Here is a 14,025-nt window from a genome sequence, read left to right as displayed (position 1 = left end):
ATGCTTGCTAATCTACCATGGCAGGCAGGCAGCTTGGGAGATTGTAAACCTTACAGATAGCTATTGTTTCATCTCTGAGCTGTGCAAGCTTTGCTTTGCATGCTGATGGAACTCTACTGTAGTAGCCAGACACACACACATAACACTCTTTCTCATGTTTAGATGGAACTGTAGCAGCTTAACACAAGCTCATGTTCTACCAATAACGCACCATGAGATTAAAACTGAAAAAGACACACTTCACTTCGTTGCCTTTCTGAATTACCTACAGTTATGACGGACTCACTAAAATAAAAATGGTACAAATCTTGCTTCAGTCGTCAAGGTCTTATCAACCTGTTCTTTAGCGGTAAAAATGTAAACAAATATTAAGTTAGTTGTTGAGTGGTTTAAGAATAATTTGTGTGTGCATGGAGAGTGAGAGAGAGAGAGAGAGAAAGAGATAGAGAGAGAGAGGAGGGAGAGAGAGAGAAAGAGAGTGGAGAAAGATTCAACTGTGTATACGTAGTCTTTAATTAGATTACACGTTGCCATTCATGTCCAAGCCTCTTGATTAGATGAGGTAAAATAAGACATGATCCTGGGGTGGAGGGAGGAGGAGGGGTGAGGGAGGGAGTGTGGTTAGTAGAGGGTAATGTGGGTGTAGTAGTAGGTTGTTGCTTTAGGAGGTAGTGAGGGAGGGAGTGAGTGAGTGAGGGGAGAGGGAGCTGAATATTAGTGAGTAAAGCTGACCTAGCCGATGTGAAATTCAATAAACTCCTCCTAAAAAGCCAGTTAAATGCACCTCACACCTCCAAATGAAGCAGATTAATATGACATGGAAGACAGCTCCGTGTGCGTTCACACACAGCCTTTTTAGTATGTAGAGGATCAGAGGAGAAGCATGTAGGGAATGTTTCATGAGCTATGATTTAATGGAGGAGATTAATGAAAAGAAGAGAGTGAGACGAGCTTGAAGCGGGAAACTAAGGTAAATGAGAGGATACAGCCGGCAAGCTTTTCATTCCACCAATAAATAAAAGTAAGAATCCAGAGAAAACATCTTCAATCTACAAAGGAGGTAAACTAACCCCCACTTAAATGTCAGCTGTTCACTCCCTTATGGTCAAGGAAACGGTATCGGAGCATGAGGTCTGATACCAACAGGCTCAGAGCCAGTTTCTATCTGTAAGCAAGATGGCGCCAACAGACACGGTCGCCCTGTTTCCAGCTCCTAGCCAACCTTGCAGAATTTTTTTGTTGTTGTGTTACTTTCTTACATTATTTGCTCAGAACGTTTCTTTCTACAAGCATTTCGCTGCACCTGCGATAACATCTGCAAATCTGTGTACGCGACCAATAAACTTTGATTTGATTTATCTACAAGCCATAAGACTGCTGAACTGAACTGGACTGGACTGACCACCTGCATTGACTCTCCGCACCTTAGCACACATGCACTCACGTACACACACGGTGAGGCATATATCTGTATCTGGGGCAAAAACTTTGTGATTTCCTGGGGCAAAAGTTTAGGATATCACCAGGTTGATTCCCGAGGCTGTGAGTAAGTCACCGGGGGCTGATACTGTCATGGTTCATGTGGGGTCAAATGACATTATGAAGGGCAGCTCAGAACAGCTGAAAATTGATTTTAAAGAACTGATTGGGTCTCTATTTGAGACCAACAAACACCCCATAATATCTGTCCCTCTGCCTTCCATAAATCGTGGCGTTGAACGGTTCAGCAGACTTTTAGCCCTCCATAACTGGCTACGAGACTATTGCAGCTCTGTGGGTGTAAAATGTTTTCACAATTTTGATACTGGAAACAAAGCTCGTATTATAAGGAGGATGGGATCCACCCAAATCATTTGGGTTCCTGGATCCTTTCACAGCATTATAAGGCTGCGTTGAGACAATGACTTATCAATGACCCAAGTCCAGCTAATTTGATCCCTACCATTGTGTCGCTGAGTTGTCATAATGATTCAGAAAATGTACATTATCATAGGGGCGTTGGAAGACACAATGTAAATAACCTAATTTATTTCCCTCTTACTGCCCGGAATGCCTCTGCTGATCCTACAACTATTGTATGCAGTACTCATATGTCTATGAACCAGAGTAATAATGTTAGCACTGAGGTGGTGTGCCCTAGTAGGAAGTCCACTGTGGGCAGCTCACCCTGCACTAATAAAAATAACCAGAGTATGTCTACCTCTGCTGAGCTTCCCGTAAAGCAAGAAAAATAATCAAGCATCCCAGAAAAGTTTAAAAAATAGCCCACGTTAACATATGTAGCTAAGAAACAAGGTTCATGAAATCAATAATTTGCTAGTAACAGATGACATTCATATTCTGACAATCTCTGAAACCTCACTTAGAAAAATACCTTTGATGATACAGTGGTAGCAATACAAGGTTATAACATTTACAGAAAAGACAGAAATGCCAACAGGGCGGTGTTGCGGTCTATATTCAGAACCACATTCCTGTAAAGCTTTGAGAGGATCTCATGTTAAATACTGTTTAAGTAATATGGCTACAGGTTCAACTGCCTCACCTAAAGCCCATTCTGGTGTTAAGCTGCTATAGACCACCAAGTGCTAATAGTCAGTATCTGGATAGCATGTGTGAAATGCTTGATAATATATTGATATCAATATAGAGGTATACTTTCTGGGTGATTTAAATATTGACTGGCTTTCATCAGGCTGCCCACTCAAGAGAAAGCTTCAAACTGTAACTAGTGCCTGCAACCTGGTTCAGGTTATCAATCAACCTACCAGGGTAGTTACAAACAGTACAAGAATGAAATCATCAACATGTATTGATCATATCTTTACTAATGCTGCAGATAGTTGTTTGAAAGCAGTATCCAAATCCATTGGCTGTAGTAATCACAATATAGTAGCCATATCTAGGAAAACCAAAGTTTAAAAGGTTGGGCCTAATATTGTGTATAAGAGGTCATACAATACGTTTTGTAGTGATTCCTATGTTGTTGATGCGAATAATATTTGTTGGTCTGTGGTGTGTAATGACGAGCAACCAGACGCTGCAATTGACACATTTATGAAATTGCTTATCCCAGTTACTAATTAGCATGCACCCATTATAAAAATGACTGTAGAAACTGTTAAATCCCAGTGGATTGATGAGGAACTGACAAATTGTATGGTTGAGAGGGATGAGGCAAAAGAGATGGCAAATAGGTCTGGCTGTACAACTGATTGGCAAACGTACTGCAAATTTTAAAATCATCTGACTAAACTGAATAAAAAGATGAAGAAACTACACTATGAAACAAAGATAAATGATATAAAGAATGACAGTAAAAAGCTTTGGAGCACCTTAAATGAAATTTTGGGCAAAAAGGCAAACTCCGCTCCATCATTCATTGAATCAGATGGCTCATTAATCACAAAACCCACTGATATTGCCAACTGCTTTAATGATTTTTTCATTGGCAAGATTAGCAAACTTAGTCATGACATGCCATCAACAAATGCTGACACTACACATCCAAGTATATCTGACCAAATTATGAAAGACAAACATTGTAATTTTGAATTCCGTAAAGTAAGTGTGGAAGAGGTGAAAAAAGTATTATTGTCAATCAACAATGACAAGCCACCGGGGTCTGACAACTTGGACGATATTGCCACTCCTATTTGCCATATATTAAATTTAAGCCTACTAGAAAGTGTGTGCCCTCAGGCCTGGAGGGAAGTAAAAGTTATTCCCCTATCTAAGAATAGTAAAGACCCCTTAACTGGCTCAAATAGCTGACCAATCAGCCTGTTACCAACCCTTAGTAAACTTTTGGAAAAAAAGGGTTTTTGACCAGATAAAATGCTACTTTACAGTAAACAAATTGACAACAGACTTTCAGCACGCTTATAGGGAAGGACATTCAACAAGCACAGCACTGACACAAATGACTGCTGATTGGCTGAGAGAAATTGATGATAAAAAGATTGTGGGGGCTGTTTTGTTAGACTTCAGTATGGCTTTTGACATTATCGATCATAGTCTGTTGCTGGAAAAACTTATGTGTTATGCTTTACACCCCCTGCTATATTGTGGATAAAGAGTTACTTTTCTAACAGAAAACAGATGGTGTTCTTTAATGGAAGCCTCTCCAACAAAATCCAGGTAGAATCAGGAATTCCCCAGGGCAGCTGTCTAGGCCCCTTACTTTTTCAATCTTTACTAACGACATGCCACTGGCTTTGAGTAAAGCCAGTGTTTCTATGTATGCGGATGACTCAACACTATACACGTCAGCTACCACTGCGACTGAAATGACAGCAACACTTAACAAAGAGTTGCAGTTAGTTTCAGAATGGGTGGCAAGGAATAAGTTAGTCCTAAATATTTCAAAAACTAAAAGTATTGTATTTGGGACAAATAATTCACTAAACCCTAAACCTCAACTAAATCTTGTAATAAATAATGTGGAAATAGAGCAAGTTGAGGTGACTAAACTGCTTGGACTAACCCTGGATTGTAAACTGTCATGGTCAAAACATATTGATACAACAGTAGCTAGGATGGGTAGAAGTCTGTCTATAATAAAGCGCTGCTCTGCATTCTTAACAGCACTATCAACAAGGCAGGTCCTACAGGCCCTAATTTTGTCACACCTGGACTACTGTTCAGTCGTGTGGTCAGGCGCCACAAAGAGGGACTTAGGAAAATTGCAATTGGCTCAGAACAGAGCAGCACGGCTGGCCCTTGGATGTACACAGAGAGCTAACATTAGTGTCAATCTCTCCTGGCTCAAAGTGGAGGAGAGATTGACTTCATCACTACTTGTATTTGTGAGAGGTATTGACATGTTGAATGCACCGAGCTGTCTGTTTGAACTACTGGCACACAGCTCGGACACCCATGCATACCCCACAAGACATGCCACCAGAGGTCTCTTCACAGTCCCCAAGTCAAGAACAGACTATGGGAGGCGCACAGTACTACATAGAGCCATGACTACATGGAACTCTATTTCACATCAAGTAACTCATGCTAGCAGTAAAATTAGATTAAAAAACAGATATAAATACACCCTATGGAACAGCGGTGACTGTGAAGCAACACAAACATAGACACATGCATACAAACACAAGATAACATACGCACTATACACACGTACACATGGAATTTGTGTTATAGATATGGGGTAGTAGAGTAGAGGCCAGAGGGCACACACTTAATATGTTGTGAAATCTGTTACGAATGTATTGTAATGTTTTTAATATGTATAACGGCCTTAATTTTGCTGGACCCCAGGAAGAGTAGCTGCTGCCTTGGCAGCAGCTAATGAGGATCCATAATAAATACAAATACAAATACAAATACAAATACACACACACTCACACACACACACTTCAAAAAGTATTCATACCCCTTGATTTATTCCACATTCTGTTGTGTTACAGCCTGAATTCAAAATAGATTAAATATATTATTTTCTCACCCATCTACATACAACACCCCATAATCACAAAGTGAAAACATGTTTTTTGACATTTTTGCTAATGTATTGAAAATGAAATAAATAAATATCTAATTTACATAAGTATTCACACTCCTGAGTCAATACATGTTAGAATCACATTTGGCAGCGATTACAGCTGTGAGTCTTTTGTGGTAAGTCTCTAAGAGCTTTGCACTCCTGGATTGTACAATATTTGCACATTATTGCACTTTTTAAAAATTCTTCAAGCTCTGTCAAGTTGGTTGTTGATCATTACTAGAAGGCCATTTTCAAGTCTTGCCATAGATGTTCAAGCCGATTTAAGTCAAAACTGTAACTAGGCCACTCAGGAACATTCAATATCATCTTGGTAACCAACTCCAGCGTATATTTGGCCTTGTGTTTAAGGTTATTGTCCTGCTGAAAGGTGAATTTGTCTCCCAGTGTCTGTTGGAAAGCAGACTGAAACAGGTTTTCCTCTAGGATTTTGCCTGTGCTTAGCTCTATTCCGTTTCTTTTTATCCTAAAAAAACTCCCTAGTCCTTGCCGATGACAAGCATACCCATAACATGACGCAGCCTCCACCATGCTTGAAAATATGAAGAGTGGTAGTCAGTGATGTGTTGTGTTGGATTTGCCCCAAACATAACACTTTGTCAAGACATCAAGTTCATTTCTTTGCCATCTTTTTTGCAGTATTACTTTAGTGCCTTATTTCAAACAGGATGCATGTTCTAGATTTTTTATTTTCTGTTCTTTTTTTCACTCTGTCATTTAGGTTAGTATTGTGGAGTAAATAGAATGTTATTGATCCATCCTCAATTTTCTCGTATCACAGCCATTAAACACTGTAACTGTTTTAAAGTCACCATTGTGGGGAAAAACTCATTCTGATTGGCTGGGCCTGGCTCCCCAGTGGGTAGGTCTATGCCCTCCCAGGCCCACCCATGGCTGCGCCCTGCCCAGTCATGTAAAATCCATAGATTAGAGCCTAATGAATTTATTTAAATAGACTGATTTCCTTAAATGAACTCACTAAAATCTTTGAAATTGTTGCATGTTGCGTTTATATTTTTGCTCAGTATAGATCAAAATAGTTTCTTTGTAACTTTGGGTAGAAAACCAATAGCTTTTGCTCATTATTAAAATAATGTGTGGTCATCCTGCACCAACTCTGGTCTTGAAGACTGAGCTGTAGTCAATGAACAGTATTCTTACATAGGTATTCCTCTTGTCCAGATGGGTTAGGGTATTGTGCAGTGCAATGGCGATTGCATAATCTGTGGATCTATTGGGGTGGTATGCAAATTGCAGTGGGTCTAGGGTGTCGGGTAAAGTGGAGGTGATATGATCCTTTACTAGTCTCTCAAAGCACTTCATGATGACAGAAGTGAGTGCTACAGGGCAATAGTCATTTAGTTCTTGGGTACAGGAACAATGGTGGACATCTTGAAGAAAGTGGGGACAGCAGACTGTGATAGGGAGAGATTGAAAATGTCCGTAAACACTCCAGCCAGCTGGTCTGCGCATGCTCTGAGGATGCGGCTAGGGATGCCGTCTGGGCTGGCAGCCTTGCAAGGGTTAACATGCTTAAATGTCTTACTCACATCAGCCATGGAGAGCGAGAGCTCACAGTCTTCGGGAGCGGCCTGCATCGGCAGCAGCACTGTGTTATCCTCAAAGCGGGTGAAGAAGGTGTTTAGCTTGTCTGGGAGCAAGACGTTGGTGTCCACGACGTGGCTGTTTTCCCTTTGTAATCCGTGATTGTCTGGAGTCCCTGCCACATTCGTCTCGTGTCTGAGCCGTTGAATATTATACGAATGCAACAAATTGAAATGGCCAACATGGGTGCAATCAATAGCTTAATTTCAAATGATCTTTCAACATAATAATGTTGCAGGAATGCTTATCTTATTTGTTTCTAACTACAGATCCAATTTCAGAACAATCTGAGGTGGTGGGTCTCAAAATCCTCTTTCTTGTGCTTTTTGAGGTGGAATGACTCGTGTGTGTGTGTGCCGAGGGCCGCAATGAGGAAGCTGTAGTGCAGAGAGCTGCCTGACTGTGTTGTAATAAGGCAGCACAAATCACTTAAGAAACATGCACACAAGTCACACACACACAGCAGTAATGGACTGGAGTATTTAATAACCACCGAAACAAGAGAGGGAAACAACAGAATACTAAACTTCAATTGTTGTAAGCTCAGTCATAATATGTTTTTTAGATGGAGCAAAAATTTAAATTCATATCACTGTGTGTTTATTTTACATCACAAAACAAGCCTGTGTGACTGTTGTAATGGTGTCTAAACAAACTTCTGAGGCGAGTGCTTATACAGAGTTTTAAAGCACATTCAGCTACAATGGTGTAGTTATCCTGAGTTTCTATTTTTCCCAGCAGAAGGTACATGAGCCAAAAAGCCCATTTGAAAACAGTAGGCCTTTTGGAGCACAGCCGTTCCCATTGTTAACACCCCCAAACACACACACTCCCAAAACACACATATCTCCTCAAACGTGAACCATCACAAGTGTCCCCATTTAGTCCTGCAAACCCACAAAACGTCTCTGAGACTCAATTAAATTACAGCACAAAACATGTTGCCAGCCAATCTCATCCCATTAGAAACAACAATGTCTCATTACAAAGCCCTAACACAGGGACTCACTACACTCCCTAAATGTACCTAATGCATAATGTATCCAAGCCCCATGAACACAGCATTTATGTGATGAAATAAACAGCAACCATCCAAGATGCACTAAGCGTGGAAAACAAAGGCAATGTGATGAATGATAGACCTAGATCACCAGCGACACACACACGCACACACACAAACACAGACACAGACACACACACGCGCACATCTTCTGCAAAGTTTGACAACCTCACCATTTCAGCTAACCTTGTTAAGAATTCACCGGCAGCAGACAAGAGCATTTGTCACTGAATTCATGCTTTTCAAATAAAGTGGCAGCACTGTCTTATTTACTGTCCCCTTCTCACCTCCTGCTTCCATCTTTGATATTGTGGGTGCAGAGGCGGTCCATTTTTAGCCCAGTAGACCTCTCTAACTTGGCTTTTTTGCGCAAAATGATAATTATCTGGCTAATAATGGTGGCCTTAAGGAAAAAATTGGGCCAGTGTGGGTGCCTCGAGAAAAAACATTGGCCGGTGTGGGGGCACCAAGGGAAAAAAATGGTCCGGTGTGTTAGAAATGCCAGGGCCCATATTTACATTTACGTCATTTAGCAGACGCTCTTATCCAGAGCGACTTACAGTTAGTGAATACATATATATATATATATTTTTTTTTATACTGGCCCTCCGTGGGAATCGAACCCACAACCCTGGCGTTGCAAACGCCATGCTCTATCAACTGAGCTACATCCCTGCCGGCCATTCCCTCCCCTACCCTGGGCCAATTGTGCGCCGCCCATGAGTCTCCTGGTCGCGGCCGGCTGCGACAGAGCCTGGATTCGAACCAGGATCTCTAGTGGCACAGTTAGCACTGCATCGCCTTAGACCACTGCGCCACTCAGGAGTTCATATCAGATCCCAGTCCGCCCATCTGGGAGGAATTGAATCAGAGATGGTGTGTTTGAGTAAACACATGTTTTACATGAGCAAACACAGAGAGCAGGGGGTTCATGCAATATATCATGGTTTAGAATGCGCTGTACCTTCATAAATGACATTGTATACTGTCTACTAGGACAAAATGCAGCTTTTAAGGTCCTACTGTCATATCAAAATTACAATCAGAATCCAATCCAACTGTTTATCCTAAGGAATATGGGCTCTTCATCTGAATGTGACACAGGTATGTGCTATGTAATTTTCAGCAATCTATCAAAAAAGAGCAACTAGATAACTACATGTAACTCAAAAGCAATGGAAATAACCCCAGTGCAGGGCTGAGCTTGAAAGAAAAAGGAAAGCGAGAGGGCATCAAAGGGGGAAAGCTAAAAGCTCCAGGTGGGAAACTCAACTGGGGCTTGTCCATGAGCCGTGAGACATACACACACACACACACACACACACACACACACACACACACACACACACGCTCGCACACAAACAAACCCTCAGGCAAGCCAAGCCAGACATACCATTTGTATGCACTGTGCAACCAAGCAGGCCGGGAAAAAGGGTCTTCTTCTCGCAAGTGCAGAAAACAATCTGCTGAAATGCATCATCATGGGGGCAATTACACACAAAAGAAGGAATGCTTCATCCCGAGTCTAGACAAGGCCCTACTTCAGGGATGCCATTTGACAATCAGCAAACATTTGTATTTTTTCCCCCATTCCTCTCCATCCCTCTCTCCAAGGCCCATCAGACAATTGATAATGAAAAATGGCCTGGTCTCCAGGAGATGGTGACATTCAGATTATATATTATTAAAAACCAATTTAGGCAAGACAATTATATTTACAGTCTGTGCTAATACAGCCAGTTAAGCTGTGGCAGCATTATATATTTTCTCCCAGCTGAGGAGTGCATTAACGAGTGTCTGGGAGATTACAAGCTGCTGCAACACCCATTATTCCAGTGTTCTTTACCAGCTCTGGTTGTGGCATAAGATGGCTACAAAATCTGTTTGAGGAAAACAGTTTGTTGTTTTACATTTACTCAGACAATTTTTTTGCCTTGCTAGCGACATAAGCTGCTGGAGGACATTTGAGTTCACTTCTGTAACTGCCTTTCATATAGCCCGTTCCATCTCCAGTAGTATCCAGTCTTTTGGAATACATTATCTGTCTGCAAACTAATACATTCAGCAGTGCGGCCTTGCTGGAATTTAATAATGGTCTGGATCCTGACATACTCTCTGCTTGTGTTGTGACTGTCTGCCAGGTTGCCAGGTTGGCTGATCCTTATGCAGCAGGGAGAGGAAAGGTTGCATTCTGTTGGTTTACTATGTTTTTGTGCAACAGAAAAACTAAATGGCAACCTTGACATTTAGTTGAAACGCTCAGCAAAGATAAGCGACCTCATGAATTGAATGGAACACTTTTCTATTCGGTGGAGTATTCTACTGAAAATACTTCGGATGACGTGAATGCAAAGGAATAAAATGGTTTCTGTCTCGTCTTCATCTTGTACGTGAACTGAACTGACTTTACTTGAAGGTTATTGTAAGAAACATACTGTACCTATTCCATCCTCATAGATCCAAAACACCTCAGCTCTGTGTAGGCTAGATGCTGAGTGAATGACACTTCCATTCTCGAAACATTTCGAATGGCCTTCAACATATAACTAAAAGGCTATTCAAAGCTAGACTCTCTGCTCCAAAGACCCAGACTAGCTCTATAGCCACTGAGCTCTTTAGGGTTAATTTCAATGGGCCTAGCAAAATATCTATTATCGATTCAACTCTTTAACATTTTAGAGTTTTCAATTAAAAACTACAAAAGCAGCAAGGTGTGTCTGCCAACAGCTGCTGGGAGAGTAGAGGTGGGGGATTCTGCACTACAGAAACGGACTGGCCATAGTGCAGTTCTGGAAAATGCCAGATGGGCTGATCCAACTTTAACCCAGTGGGCCGTTCAAAAAAATTAGCCGCTGTGTTAGAAACGCCTGGGCCGATTTCTGATCCCAGTCCGTCCCTGCTGCACTATAACGGGGATTGTAGCTCTATCTGATCAACAGTCGGGGTCTCCTTGGCCTCCCTCTACAACCATCCAGTATTAAAACATGAGCGCAAACATTGACTGTGGTCAACTACCATTTAGCTGATGCTCGCTGGATATTAACCCACAGCTGTTGTTTATTGTGTGTGTGTGCGTGCGTGCATGCGCACATATGTGTTTGCAGCTCGTGTGAGGTATTTCATCAATATGCTTGTAACACGACGACAGCGGTCACAACCTGTGTGGAGTTTGTATGTTAAACCAAATTCCTCTACATCAATCAAGCAGACTAGCATTCAGTAAAGAGAAATACATCACACTTGCTAGCCATGATGCTATGCAGCATTCTAAAACAAGATGTAGCCTAATGGTGCAAAACAAGGCAGAGTAAGTGCAACTAACACTGTGCATTTAAAAGTAGATTCTAAATATGGATTTGATGTTGATCAACGATTATAAATGCAAAGCGCTCCTCATGAGCTCCACAGTAGGGTGCATGAGAAGTGTGCTAGACTTGACTGCTATGTAAACTGGTAGGGTGAGATCACTGAGGATTTGAACAGGGTTAGTGGAATCCATTGGCTAGTCCTTCCATTGCCTCAGTTCATGGTCCCTTGATCTGAAAGGCTTTCCCCTCCTGTTGACTGACTGCCAGCTCTAACCATTGACGAGCACAGGAAGACATAGCAGAAGTGTTTGTGTGTGTGTGTGTGTGTGTGTGGGTGTGTGTGTGTGTGTGTGTGTGCGTGCGCGCATGGTGTGTGTGTGCGTGTGCGTGTGCGTGCGCGTGCGTATGCCTTCATGCATTCACACAGCACAGAGATTATTTAATAGGGTGACGGGAAGAATCCAAAAACCCAATGCTGGATAATCTCAGTGTGGCATTAAACACATCCAGCGATGTCTTATTTGATGCATCAGTCATTCAGCTGCCTAGGCCCAGTAGCCCTTCACACCCGTACCCGGGTTGAAAATGGCAGATTTGTGCACTTATAAACACCTCAATTGGAACACAGTGGCTGTACAGTAACATGCTATACATGACGTCAGAACTTTGGCTCTGCGCTTCACAGCTCTGTACGGGTTTTGACTGATAGCCGTTCTGAACTTGAGCACCTCGCGCTACAAGAAGTTGCCCCATCCCTCCCGCTAATTGGGCAAGTTTTGCGGTCTGAGTGAGGGAAATGCTGTAAATTAAGAGGACTATGTATTTTGAAAGATGAGACGTTGAGGATTATAATAACTACCACTTTGATGTCATACAACATTTACATTTTAGTCATTTAGCAGACGCTCTTATCCAGAGCGACTTACAGTTAGTGAGGGCATACATTTTAAATTTTTACATACTGGTCCCCCGTGGGAATCAAACCCACAACCCTGGCATTGTAAGCGCCATGCTCTACCAACTGAGCTACACGGGACTACAAGCAAGCCAAACACCTGTGAGTCCAAATGTGAGTGCAAATATGGACCCGTAAGTCCATATTTTATTTATTTGTATTTTACTGAGTTTATTTTTACAGGGACAGTGCACATTAATCAACGTTTCAGTATCAGTGCCGGTTTTAGCCAGCCGGCTAATTTTCAACTGCAGTCCCTATCATAAAACTCATGTCATATACAGTGTCAACGTTTATGATCACTATGTTTGATGTACAGTTACAAGATGACATGGCATCATACCCTGGGTTTTTCTGAACAGAATTAGCCTGTTTGTCTATTGTGAAGAAAATTTGCCCCGGCACACGCACCTGAATGCACTCATGATGACTCCATTCTATGCGTACCAAAATTATGATCAGTTTCCCTGATTTGCATTGTGAAATCCTAACACTGTAATATAGTATTTTATAACTTAACTAGTCATGTTGGCAATAGAACAGGCTTTCAAATGATGCCCACCTGACCCAGATTGCGATTTATAATGGACCGTTTTTGGATTGCATAAACAACAACAGTAATTGTGTGATGGCATGGATGCAGGGTTGTGTTCCAAACAAAACAACTACAAGTGTGCTTGCTCTAGTTCCTCAACGGCACAGCTAGGAGAGCAAAATAGAAAAAAGACTCTTCTTTGAGTCATAAAAGTGCATTGAAATTACTTAGGAACTATGCACACTTTGGAGAGGTTAGTCCTCTCACTCAAACCCTTGTAAAAAAAATAATAATCTTATTTTGCACTTAGCACACATTTTACAGGAATATTATTTTGGTGTTACTGAATCAATCCAGAGTATTTTCAGATTTCGTTATCAACAAATGCAGCAAAAAGTACAGTAAATCAACGGTGTAATATTTGGATTCAGTCTTGTGTCAGGTGAACTGTTGTGTCCTCACCTTTGGTATAATAATTTTCCCATGATCTACAAACTGTTCCCTTTCAATTGCTACCATGGTTATGCATTTCATATTTCTTCTGTAAGAAACATTTCAATTTAGCCCTATCCATATAGGCAAATTCCTGAATATCTGCCGTTAACTGCCAGGAGGGGGAAAAAACACAGCTAGGGAAGGTGGCAAATTAATTGAAGCCTTGAAAAAGTGGTATTTGTCACAAGAGGGAAATATCTGGCAACGTGCCATCGTCAAGTACAAGAAGACCCGGCCGTGTTGAAAGCATCTCTCAAGATGTTTTCTCTTTCAAACTAGCAGCTGCATCCATCCACTCAAACACAATATACACTGTAGGCTCGATTGATACTTATGTGTCTTCATTCTTGGAATTGACATTTTATGTGGTTTCTGTAGAAACACAGCAGACCAACAAACCATATGTCGATACATTCATTTTCACATTCTTCTCCACAATGAAGTGCTAATCAATTTCCCCCCTACCTGCTCTCTCTCAGACCCTCCATCAGACACCAGCTCTGAGACAACGGTTTCTAGGAAAATCCATTCTGGAAGCCAGACAGACAC

Source organism: Coregonus lavaretus (genome assembly GCF_964263955.1).
Source record: "Coregonus lavaretus genome assembly, chromosome: 10".
Classification (NCBI taxonomy): Eukaryota; Metazoa; Chordata; class Actinopteri; order Salmoniformes; family Salmonidae; genus Coregonus; species Coregonus lavaretus.
This window is presented reverse-complemented; position numbering follows the sequence as displayed.